A 13,621-nucleotide genomic window follows, 5' to 3' on the forward strand; every position below is an offset into this window, starting at 1 on the left:
TGCTTTAGTTTATATCTCGTGTCAATTACACTTATACCCTCATTTTGATTTTGTACTCAAAACTTCTCGGCCTTTCACATGCTTAAATTCGTATGTTACGATTAATACCACATACAAAATTATTACTTATTACACTCATATCCATATTCATATTTATGCATCTTACGCTTACACATTTATGTTTATTTTCATAATCATATACGTATTCATACACTTTACATTATACTCATGTTCACAAATTATTCATTTACGCCATACTTATGTCCAAGTTTATATTCATGTAATACAATTATACTTACACTCACAATTACGTTGCGCTAATATTCATATTCGTGTTTATACTCATATATCCTACTTGTACCTGTACCTATACAACTATGCTTAAACTTATATTCACATCCATATATTTTCCTCATACCAATACAATTATGTTTATACGTAAATTCGTAGTTATACCCGCATTTATACAATTTATGATAGACTCATACTTATATATATACTCTCGTTTATACGATTTACGTTTATGCTCATGCTCATTCGTTTATGCTCAAAATTGTACTCACATATACACTCATACTTCTACTCATACTCCTGGCATGCGTTTTGTGTTTATGCTCTCGTGCGTGTTCGTATTTAAACTTAACCTAGACTCATGCTTTTTACACAAAATTTATACTTTCGCACTATACGCGGGCGAAACCCGAGGGATTCGCTTACGTTGTTATACTATTTGGAACACAAGCATGCTTATATGCTATGCCTCTATGCACGCAATCTTATTTTTAGAATTTGTTTATACCTTAATTCATACGCAACTAGTACAAGTTATGCGGATCATGTGACGATCAATGTAATCGCGGGTGCACACGGGATTATAGTGATAGTCGTATGAGAACCATAGAGTGTACTATTGTGTATGATAAGACACGGAACGTAACATGACACCGGATACGAAACGGACGTCACATGGTCAAAACATGGTGGATACGCCGCTGGTACTTCCTATATATAAGTGTTTTCACCATGTTACCAAACTCTCGTAAAACGTGCCATGAGAAATTCAGTGTTTTGAAGACCTTTTGGACCTTATACAAACTTTAAGCAACTCACAAACGCATTATATCCGATTACCCATGACGAGACTTCATTTTTAACGTGCTACTTTCGTCTATCTAATACTTATATCATACTTATAACATGCATTCGTTTATTAAAAATCGATCGTCCACTTCAATACTTCTAGTATTCACCATTATTTTTGTCTTTTATACGAACCCCGTTGACAATCAAGTCTGTTAAACCGTCTTCCTATCCCTAATTCTTATATAGACGTACTTAGTAGACCATTATCACTTTATTCAAAGTACTAGGCCTTGTCGTCTCCAAAACTTCATACCCTTCAAAACGTTTCAAATTCTCAAGGCCACATTTCTTAATAGTCATCCTATTGTCAAAACTTTTTCAAGCCTACGTTTTTCCTAAATTTCGGGACGAAATTTCCTAAAGGAGGGGAGACTGTAACGCCCGGCTCTTTTGTACTTTCCATTTATAGAAAGTTTTGTTCGTATTTCTATTTTTGGAAACCTTGTATTCTTGTAATCGCTCCTTTCATTGTAATCATTATCAAACCGAGACTTGGGTCATTAATGAAGCTTGTATTTTGTTACATTTATGTTATACACACTCTATGTATGCTCGTATATTCGATTTGGTGAATCAATCGATGTTTAATCGTTATTCTTGGAAACTATGTGCGAAACTTGTAATTAATCTAAACTTATGCATTGAACGTGTTTTGAACGAGAACGATACTTGGTTATGACATTTATACGCTTAAACATACTTTGGTTTGATTATCATGCTTACCTACACCTAATACTATGCTTTTGTATCAAAACAAGTCCCTAAACTCTCAAGATTGTACCAAAAAGGATCAAATACAAACTTCAGGGACTAAAGTGTAACAAAACGAAAGTTGGGAGACCCCTACCCGCTACGTGACGCGAGGGTCCTAGACGTCACGCGACGCCCTTGTTTCGGCAGAAGGTGTGTTTCTTTGAGCTGCATGCACGAAATCCCATTAATCTAACTCACCCAATCACCTTTAATCCACCTCTAATCACCTCCAATCATCTCCTAACTCCTCCATTATAAATACCCACCTTCTCCAACCCATTTGACACTTTCACAACTCTCTAATCTTCACAAATTCACTCTCAATCTGCAGTAAATCTGAGTTTGGACAGATTCTTGTAACTTCACTAAAGTGAGTGTAACTTGCTTGTTTCTTAGTCAAATCACTTGGTTCTTCTTCCTATTGCTTTGTTATGTCCTTGGGTTTGAATCCTTGGTTTTTCCTTGGAAGAATCATGCTTGGATTTGCCCTAAAATGGACTAAAACTTTCTGTTTTGTTTACTATTAATCAACAACATGTTATTTCTTATCCAACTTGTGTCTAACACATCTCACACCAATGTCCTAATGCTTACAACCTCTCTTATGGTTGATTAAGCTTAAAAACATGGTTGAGACACTTAAATCAGAGGTTAAAACCTCACAAACTTTCTGTTTTAATTAGGGTTTTACCCACAAGTAGTGTTCAAGTGTGAAACTTGATGTATGTGTGATGGTTGGTTTAGCCTAGGCTATCCTTCATAAGAATCCACTCATTACTTGATGTTTTTCTATAGATTAGTTGTTGTTATTACCTTAATACTTGTATGTTCATGACCCTCCTTGTTGTTTATAACAACAAGTGTAGTGGTGAACAATAGAGGTGCCTAAATGGAAGCTTGTTCTTCCTACCTCATGTATGAACTCTATGTCACAAAGAGGTACCTAAATGGAGACATTAATCTCCTACCTCATGCTTGAATCTTAAGACTTGTAATCTATACTATCTAAGTTAACCTATATGTATATACCTAAGTAACTAAACTTGATGATAACTTAATAGTTACTTGTTAAGAATATGTTACATCATCTATGACCATGCCCTTGTTACGACTCTAATGGATCCTTGAATCCATGAAATCATATCAACTCTTTTGAGTTTAATAGTGTCAAGAACAAGAGTTATGTGTACAAGATGATTATTTTCACTTATGTTATTTTTTTCATCCATATTAAACTCCGAATCTATAATCTTCCGATTTCCCCCAAACTCACACACCTTTGCTTTCCCGTGTAGAAGGACAAGTTGCTCCAAACTAATCCATCCACCAACTTGCTCTCGGAACTTCAAGTCACGACTTGTAAACCGTGAGTATACTCGCATTTTTCCCCTTTTTACTTTTACCACTTTTGGGGTGTAACATGTTTACCTATTGAAACTTACACTTGAACTTTTGTCTAAACACATGAACATTCCTATAACATGCTTGTATATGTGATGCTTGAGACTTTAAATTTGGGTGATTCTTATGTGTTGAACTTATCATTAACTTCGTACGAGCCAAACCGTGACATATGTAGCGCTATAGGATTAACGACCCGCCTCTACTGAAACTTTGGTTATGTCATGAGCAAGTTGCGTTTTCTTGGTTTGATATGTTAGACACATGCCATATTTAATGATTATCTTGAATCGCATGCTTGCTATGAGGGATTGTTCACACTTTTATCTTATGCTATGTATGTACCAAACTTGTATACTCGCCTTTGCTTTGCATTGAATTTGTATTTTAAACATGTTACGGGTTGAGGATGATGAAATGAAAGAGGTAGCACGATGCCTAGATACACACTTTAGACGTTAGGTTTAATATGTTGTATCGAATTTTGGTTATATTGGTTTGTTATTTTGATTAAACTTGTTGTTATTTGGGATCTTGTATTGATGACTACCTGAAGTTTGGAAATGAAATTTGGATTATTAAATTATTGTCACAAATAGTGTTATGATGTCTCGAGCAATCTTCACACTTCGTCTCATCCCGATGTTTCCGCCATTGGTTGGGGTGTGACATATCGCCTCGTTAAAAACCTTGTTAGGAAAACCCAGTGGGACAAAACCTCAGCTAAGTGAAAATGAGTGCAGTGCGTTTTGTCTCCCCGTGATACGTCTAGATAAATTGCCTAATTAAAAACCTTACTAAGAAAACCCAATGGGACAAAACTTAGTTTAGAGAAAAAGAGTGCAACTTGTATAATACTCTCTCTTATATGAATATGTACCCTTTAAGTGCCATGTGTCTTGAAGTGCAATTCTTTATGTTCAAAGATTTTGTAGGCAATGAAATGGCTCTTGATCCTTTAAAGTACAATCTTTAATGTTGAGCAATGTTGTATAATCTTCATATAAGACTTTTGTGCCACCTCTTGAAAACAAACATCATAAGATCCACGACTTTGTTGTGTTACATACCCTGTATCTACAAGACTAACCAAACTTGTTTTGATAGATTAGTTAAATATAAGTTCATATCTTACATACCTTAGATGTATCGAAATAATTATTTTCCCATTTCAATATTTCCTCGCTTAACACATGCTATATCAAATCAATAAATTTAATAAAGATGTATATAGAATCATGAATAGATATTAAGAAATAATAATACACAATTGCACTAAACCATGGTATTTCTAGACCAAAAATTTTAGTTTCTTTCATAGGAGATTATAATAGTCATTTTATATATCAAGTAATTTATCAACCTTTAATATGTCAAGGTTATTAAAAAATTTTCCCTCTAAATGTTCGACAGTTTCTCTCGATGATGCCTAGACATCATCACTGTAAACTGTGATTATGGTGGACTTTTATAAATAGAATGCTGATAAAAACATGGCTAATTTAATCAAACTTATATCCCTCTTTATGCGAATATCTCGAGTTGTGCAACACTCGACCCAACTATTTTAGTCTATACATATTTTGTCAACTGCATATAGCATGATCTTGATGTTTTTATATCAATGCTTATGGCATTATCAATCCATGAGGGAATTCTTTCCACTTATCCAAGTATGAATGTGCTGTCACACCCCAACCGATGGCGGAAACATCGGGGTGAGGCACTGAGCGAAACAGATTGTCCAAGAGAAATCCATAACAACTAAATTACCGGATAATTAACATTATGTCCCACATCTTAACTTATCAAGTAAAACAATTATTACAGACAAAATATCTCAAGGCAAATCATTGTTCTGACAATTCAAATGTAAGTTTTTGTTTGTTTCTAGACTCTCCTAAGCTCGATTCCATGAAAGCAAGCAAAGCATCCTAAGCATTCAAACACCTGTCACATACGTTAAAATAGAGGTCAATACACCTGTCATTTGATGACATCTCTGATGATTTTATCCAGCTTTTTCTCATAATGTTTATCTTTCGCAACATTTGAATAGTACTCGCCGGATAGAGGGATTACTGCAAGAACGTCGTCAAACACCACTTCCTTTCGATGAACAACTGGTTCACCTTTGCTGTTGACATAACATTATCGTTTCTTGTCATATCTTCCATAACTCCTTGCTTCTTTATATTCCTTCTCCATCTCTTCAATTCGATATCCAACAATACATCTTTCTCTGTATGTCTTCTCTTTCAGAATCTCTTCTTTTGTTTTCTCTTTCACAACAACAACGAATGCACTATGTATATTCGTTGATACAGTTCTGCCATGTGCTGTGAACGTGTAACCGATAGCATCCTCTTCTAGAAGCACTTTACTCCAGTCATACCCTTCATCATCTTGAATCACAACACATGTTCTTGATTTCTCTTTCTCAGAATTATCTTCAATATGTTTCAACCTTGGTGATTCCTCTCTGCTCCTGTGATAGATCGCTTTTTGATAGTAACCTTCTTTAAACGGATTAGCGGTTTCTTGAACAACAGAGTTTCTGAAATATCTTTTGAAATGACCCTTTTGCTTGCATTTTAAGCAGGTCACTTTTGATTTGTCGAAGCCCAGTTTTGTTGATGGTCCACAGATTGATTATCTGCCAGTAATATCCATGAACAGCTGAGCCCTTCGAATGCAGCTTGCCAAACACCATCTCAGAATAATGAGTTCCATCTATTCTGGATCGATCTGGTCGTAATCTTCCTTTGTCAGTTCGAAATTTCCAATTTCCCAGCTACCAAATCTTTGTATGATTCCAGAATTGATCCCAGAAGGCTCATTTCCTGTTTAGCAGCGTTGATGTTCATTGTTGGAGAATTCTTCAGCTTTAAAGCGATGTTGCACAGAATCTCATTAGGTTCTTCAGAGTTTGATGATGTTGATGATGAATAATATCCTAGATTGTAGCTTGATGAGTTTTTCTGTGAGTCTTTCATCTTTTCAACACTATATGCAGTCTTTATCGGTTCACTAACTGTCACCGAAGGTACACTGCCCTTGTAGTAAAGACCAACATTCTGGTGATGCGAAGAACTGCTCATCTTGCTTTGCTTTTGCAGCTTAAGCTCATGACTTTCTATCTTTTCTATCAAAACATCAAGAGTAATTGTATCAAACAACACATCATTTTTCAAAATAAACACGAACATTTGCCACTGATTAGCTCGTGGTAACGCTTCAATGATTTCTTCCCGTGTTTTTACAATTTCAAACCTATCAAGTTCAATTTTAAGGTGACAAAATCTTTCAATCATTTGTCGTACAGATTCACCTTAGAGACCATCAAATAGATCAAATTCTTTTTTAAGTAAAGCTATTTTATTTTATTTTTGATTTGTTTACCCCCCTCAGCTTTAACCCGTAATGCTTCCCACACTGATTTAGATGATCCATCATGATTAAGCAGTGTGAATATGTCATCTCTAATCGACTGTTGGATTAGAGCAATCATTCTTTGTTCATATAAAAAGTTCTTTTTACATCAACGGATAAGCTTTTGAGTGGAATTTCTTCGTTCTTATCATCGACTGGTCTACTGTATCCGAATTCCATGGAAAACCAGCTTTCGTGCGCATAAGATTTGGCCCAGTTGATAAATCGTTCTTTCCACCATGTGTAATCTTCAATACTGTCGAGCTTTGGTGGTTTTGAATGGGTTCCGTAAAAAAATATCATGGTTAATATTTTCAGTTATAGCTTTTGGTATGCTTTTCGGTGAGACAGTCGATTTGTTCCGGAAGACTCGGACTTGAACGCCTTGTAAAACGTGTTGTAGAACTCTTCAGCCATGACGGTTGATTCTTCGATTTTCTTTTCCGTGTAACGCACCTTGACTTTGCTTCTCATTTATCACCTCGTTAATTTTTCGTTTTTCTGTCAAAAACGTGAAGAAGAAGAAGAAGAGTAGAGTAAGAAATTTGACAAATCTGATGCAATTTTGACTCTGAATCTTATCTGATGATTTCTTGTGCGATTTTGTGTGTTTGATCTGTGCAATCGAGCTCCTGCTCTGATACCACTTGTAGGATCGGTTTTTGACTCCCGAACGATTGCGTATGACACGTGTGACGTGCGGAATCCGTACACGTGCGTGGACCGAACACAAGAACCATACTATAATCTGTGATTTGATTAGAAGATCTGAAAACGTTCTGCTAAAGCCCTAACTCCTCTATTTATAGGCAAAGGATATAAGGAGAATTTCCTTATTTACAATAATGCCACCTTGCCCTTTTTTTATCTTAATATTACAATATAAGCTCTAGTTTTCTTCTGATTCTGCTACGAACTGGATTGACGAAGGCGATAGACATAAATGCACTAACAAGTACCATGCCATGTGTTCTGCTACCTGTGAAATTATGTGGTTGGAAAATATTCTTAAAGAACTAAACGTTCAAATCAAATTGCCTATTTCATTATTTTGTGATAATTCTGCTGCTATATCTATAACAGCTAATCTGGTTTTTCATGATAGAACTAAACATTTCGAAATTGACTTATTCTTCTTAAGGGAAAAAATTGCCTCTGGTGTCTTAAAAGTTATCTCAACTGTGTCCAAAGACCAGTTAGCAGATGTGTTTACTAAAGGACTTCTAGTAAACCAACATGAGAAGATGTGCAATTTACTTAACTTGCATGATGTCTTTGCGAATTAAACTGAGGGGGGTTTTAAATTATCATATTTCTTTTCTTCGTTTATTCAATTTAATTCTTCTTCTTTGTTTCATATATTTGGGCTATGTTTGGTTTTCTACTCAAGCCCAAGATGTGGTCAAGTCTTGTGGAGCCCATATCAAGGTGAAGCCCATATCTAGTCTCTTCCTAATTAAGTCGAATATCTGGTCCAACCTGTTTTTCTCCTTGGCGGTGCCTCTCTAGGGTTCTCTCCTCTCAGTCTTTGACAGTTGCGTTCAGTGATTGCTAGATGTCCCGGGCCTTCCTTTTTAGTACTCGGTTTCTATAATTGTTTCCTGCTCTACAGCTCTATATAAGAAGGTTGTTGGTGGTGTTGAAGAGCATCTCAAATTGAGTCTACAAACACATATTAGTTCCTATCTTTACTGGCTTAATTTTCAGCCTCTTCTTGTCAATCGTTGATTGCATTCTTGTACTATACCTTTTTTTATCAATAAATACCACTTCAATTTTGATATATTTGTTATTACTCAACTTATTTTGACCAATGTATCGTTATCTATTCGTTTTGATACCCTTACATCCAAGCTTCACATTGTTGTGTGCGCTTAACTTGATGGGACATATTAGAATAGTTATATGTTTATAATTTTGTTGTGCTTTCATCACCGGATTCGGTTAAATAGTTGTGTGCTTCCTTGGCTCCTATCAATACAAAAACAGGGGGCTATCTTTTTGTATTAATTTATTCAACAAAAATTCATTACACACACATACCTTTCTCTCAAAAGAAAGGGGGAAGGAAGATGGATAGCGAAGTCGGTAAGAAGATAGAAGAGGAAAATTTGTTTTATATTTTTCGTCCTTTCTTTTCATATATTAAAGTATTTGATCATCGTTGTTTGATAAAGTGTAACGTGTTTTGTCCCTATACCAAACAAATATTAAGATTATGTTAAAAATATATGAAATTATGGTTTACCCTTTTGCTTAAAAAACAAAAACAAAAACAAAAACCAAAATAATCGAAAGATATATACACAAACCCTCCAACCATTTTTTCTAATAAGCCTTTCTTTCTCACTATCCTCCTTCCCTATGATACTACGGTACTATGTAAATATTGCTTTTGTTATATTATTATTGGGAATAGTGACAAATCTAGACCAAAATTTCAGGAGTAACGTTCAAATTTTATTTGTCGCACTTTCATAGAATATAAATGAAACAAAAATAAAAACACGACGATAAATCTTTATTTATTATCGTTCAAATTTTAAACACATACCTAAAAGATTTCCCCTCTTCAGTTTATTTCTATACTCTAACCAATCATATCTATCAAACCATTTTACATTAAAACATTTTTGGCCATTAGGATAGTTTGTCTATTTAAATTGATGACCTCAAGGTTGAAAAACCTTCTTAACAAGATATTCTCTTCTTATGTCATCTACTTGATTACGATAATAGCTAACAATAGGTGGTCTATCAGAGGGATCTAAAGGAAAATCATTTAAATTGATTGTATTTTGTATTGAAGGAATTGGAGCCGAAGGAATATTTGGAACCATATCATCATTTTCTTGCATATCCTTATCAATATTTGAAATTTGACTATATCATCATTTTCTTGCATTTCATTAGGTTCGTTAACAATATTTGAACTTGGACCGATATCATTATTTTCTTGGAATTTTCTTTTAAAGAGATTGCTAATAAGAACTTGTTTAGAATGTTGTTTCATCTTTCAGTTCCAAGTACCCTAATTTTAAAAGAAACAAAATGTAAACGATAATCAATTGCACAAAAAGTCATAAACCCTAAGTCCCTAATCAATTGCACATAGTGACATAAACCTTATCAAATCTAAAATCAATTGCACATAAACCCAAAACCAATTTTACATAAACACTTATCAATTCCATATAAAATTATAAACCATGATTCAAATGTAAACAATAAACAATTGCAATTTATACACAATTAATTGCACATACCCTATTTACAATGGCGATTTCAGATTGGAGATTTGGAGGTGTTCGACAATTGGCTGAGATTAGATGGTCCTCAAATGTGAAATTCATGTGAACAAAACAAGGTAACTAAGTGGGGAAAGGGCAAAATAGGAAGATCCAATATTGTTAACTTATAAACCCACTTCCCCCACGATTTTCAAACGGTTATAACTTTTTCATACGATATTTGTTTTTAAAAAAATATTACATCGTATTAACGAATATTTTATTCTCTTTAATTCGATGCGATAATTTTCTTACTTTTTAAATTTTAAATTTTTTATTTTTGATTTTGCAAGTTATAACATTACGTGATTATGTAACAATACGTAATTACATAATATACAATTTGTATTCTTGAAACAAGTGTAACGTTATGTGATTGTGTATCAGTACGTAATTACGTAACAATATTTGACTATGGATAATTACGTGATTTTGAATACCCATTACGTGATTACGTGGTTTCATTATAGTATTATATGAAAACCCACTAAGTGATTATGTAATTACATACTAACCATAACTGTAGTAAAAAGCAAAACATATAATACATAACATTTCATGAAACACCAAATATTTGGGGTATAATCACGTAATAAGTATAAATGTGAAACAAAACATTAAACAATCAACCTATAATAATCACGTAATGCCCTATATTGCATATTTTATCACGTAATAATGCATAAAATTCTCATTATTGAATGTGTAATCACGAAATAAGTATAACTATAATAACATTAATTATAACAAATCGTACTGAATGTACAATCACGTAATGATTTGTATTTGAATGTGTAATCACGTATTTTGTAACAAATCAAAAACTAAAAACTATAACAATAGCCTACTCGTAGTAAAGAGAATGAAATGATCGTTAATACGATGTAATTGTTTTTTTTTAAATATTATCATATGAAAAAGTTATAGCAGTTCAAAAGTCATGGTGGAAGTGAGTTTATGAATCAACGATATTGGATTTTTCTATAATACCCTTATTTTTTTTATGTTTCGTACGATTTAAGTGTCTTGGAGCATTCACATCCAACCCCCAAATTATGTAAGGGTGTGGGGGGGGGGGTTATTTTATGAAAAGCGGTTGTAGGTGGTTGTGAGTAAAGAAGAAAAAAAATATTACTGTTTATCTGTAAATTTGAGGAACACTCTTCACCCCTTAAAATTTCGTAATATATTTTAAATTGATTAGGATAGAGAAAAAATAATGATTTTTGGTGTAATATTGAGTTAAGAAATAAGGAATAATAGGGGTTGGATCAGAGTGCTCTTGTACAATAGTCATTCTTTTATTATTAGTAACTAGGGGGAATACCCGTGCGATGCACGACATGCATAATAGTTATTGTTTTTTCCTGGAACGACGACTGATATAGATAGTGCGTGACACGGTACGAAAGTGCGAATATAGTATAGATTTAAAAAAAAAAACCGGGTTTTTTTAAAGTTAGCCGTTTGACCATGGTTATTTTGACCAAAGTCCACTCCTCATTCGACGCTTTGTGGTAGCACCACCAGTCAAAAAAGGCCCAAAACACCCGAGGGTACAGTGTTCCCCCACATTTTTAAGACGCTTTGAGAGAGGTTTGCGCCCCACCACATGTGGTCTCACAAAACTTCAAATCTATGGACGTGTGGTTTCTCAATCCTCTTCAAAAGACGTCACAGTTTTCAAATTTTTTTATTTTTTCTTTTTCATTGTGTTTTAAATGGTGTAAAATAGATGTTATATATATATATATATATACATATTATACTACATACACATATACATATACATATACATATAAATTTAGTTTTAACATCTAAAAGTCAAATTGCAGGTTTTGTTCCCTTTTATAGATCAGAAAGCAGTTTATTAACCAACAAAATTAACAAATCCTAACAGTTCTTCAAGTGTTTAGTTATATAATCTATATATTTATTTACTAAAATTTATTACAATTAACCCAATACTTAATAAATAGGGTATGCAGGACTTAAAAAGTGTTATCTGGACACGTATGTCACTCTAGCTTGCCAATCTTGTGTACCGACTCCAGGGTAACATTTTCAGATGCCTGCAACACATCTGGTTATAAAAGTAAAAAATAAACAAAAATGATGTTTTAGATTTTTACCCTGGTCTCAAACTTAATGTAGTTGTTTAGTCCATTTAATTAAATTTTATTTTTAGTTGACGCATAGGTACAATGTAGTCCTCTATTTGTGACAATTGTCATTGTGCTTATAGTCATGTGATGCTGTTTTAATACCCGTTAACCAACTCGTTTCGCCTCTATTTCTCAGTTATTTAAAGAAGCAACATATACATCAGAAGTAAATTTCTAAAGATAATGGTGAACCGTCAATGGTACAATAAACTTACCTCAAGACTACCATTTGCTAAACTGGTAGTGTATCTCAGAGTCCAGAAATCCCGTGCTAGAGCTATTTCAATTAATATATGGAGAAAAAGAAGAGCCGCATTGATTAAACATGGTCATAAAGGCTCGTACTATTTCATTAAAGTTAATTATAATATTAAGTATTAGTTATCTAATAACCAATCAATCCTTTAAGGTGAATTGTTATGAAAAGTCTATAAACCCTAACTTAAACATTAATATATGGAGAAAAGGAAGAGGCTCATTGATTAAACATGGTCATAAAGGCTGGTACTATTTCATTAGACCATATGTAATGGGGCTTTATAAGGGCATGAAAGATTTTGATAATGCCCTTACACCATTACTCATGGGCATTATAGGGGCATGAAGAGTGAGGGGCATTTCTATAATAATGCCCAAAGAGAAGAAAAATAATGGAAAGTAATAAATGAAATGGGCATTAACCATTACACCTTTTTTAAAAGGGCATTATGATAATGATGTGGTGAAAAATGCCCATTAGTGGGCATTAACCATTACTTATGGTCTTAAAGTTAATTGTAATGCATTTAAAGCAACCATAAATTTTGATTTTAAAAATAAGATATAGCAAAACTTAGAAATTGTTTACTGAAAGTTGAAGTTGAAATAAATCATATTCAGATAATTATTTTTTATATGCAAATTCAAACAGACCTATCAAAATATGTAGGAAAACTCCATGCAAGTCTAACTCCGTCATGCTTAAATTCATGTAACCTGAATGCGGTTCATTACTTATTTAACCCATTTATTTAAATAGGCAGGCGAGTAGTAATCGGGTTGGTGGGTTGTAAAACTGTGTTAATTTTACCAGCATGGTGGAAGTCAATATTCTACCAGTATCATTACATCCAACTTTTTAAAAGTAAACAAATGGTTTGATAATATGAAAACTATTTCAAATGAATATTAGTAATGTATAAATTTAAACGAATATTCAAATGAAAATAAAGAATGGTTACAAACGAACGCAAATAAGAGAGAGGACAGACATAAACGAAAGTCGATCATCGAACATAAATGAACGAAAATAAACGAACATAACATTGAACCTCCAATTCGTTTACGGGTTGCACCTACTTCTGTTTAAAGCAAGATGTATAGATTATGCAACGTACCTTAACCACGCGTGTGTGTGTGTATGTGAATATATGTTTTTAACTTGATCCGCATAAATAG

Source organism: Helianthus annuus, chromosome 5 (assembly GCF_002127325.2).
Source record: "Helianthus annuus cultivar XRQ/B chromosome 5, HanXRQr2.0-SUNRISE, whole genome shotgun sequence".
Classification (NCBI taxonomy): Eukaryota; Viridiplantae; Streptophyta; class Magnoliopsida; order Asterales; family Asteraceae; genus Helianthus; species Helianthus annuus.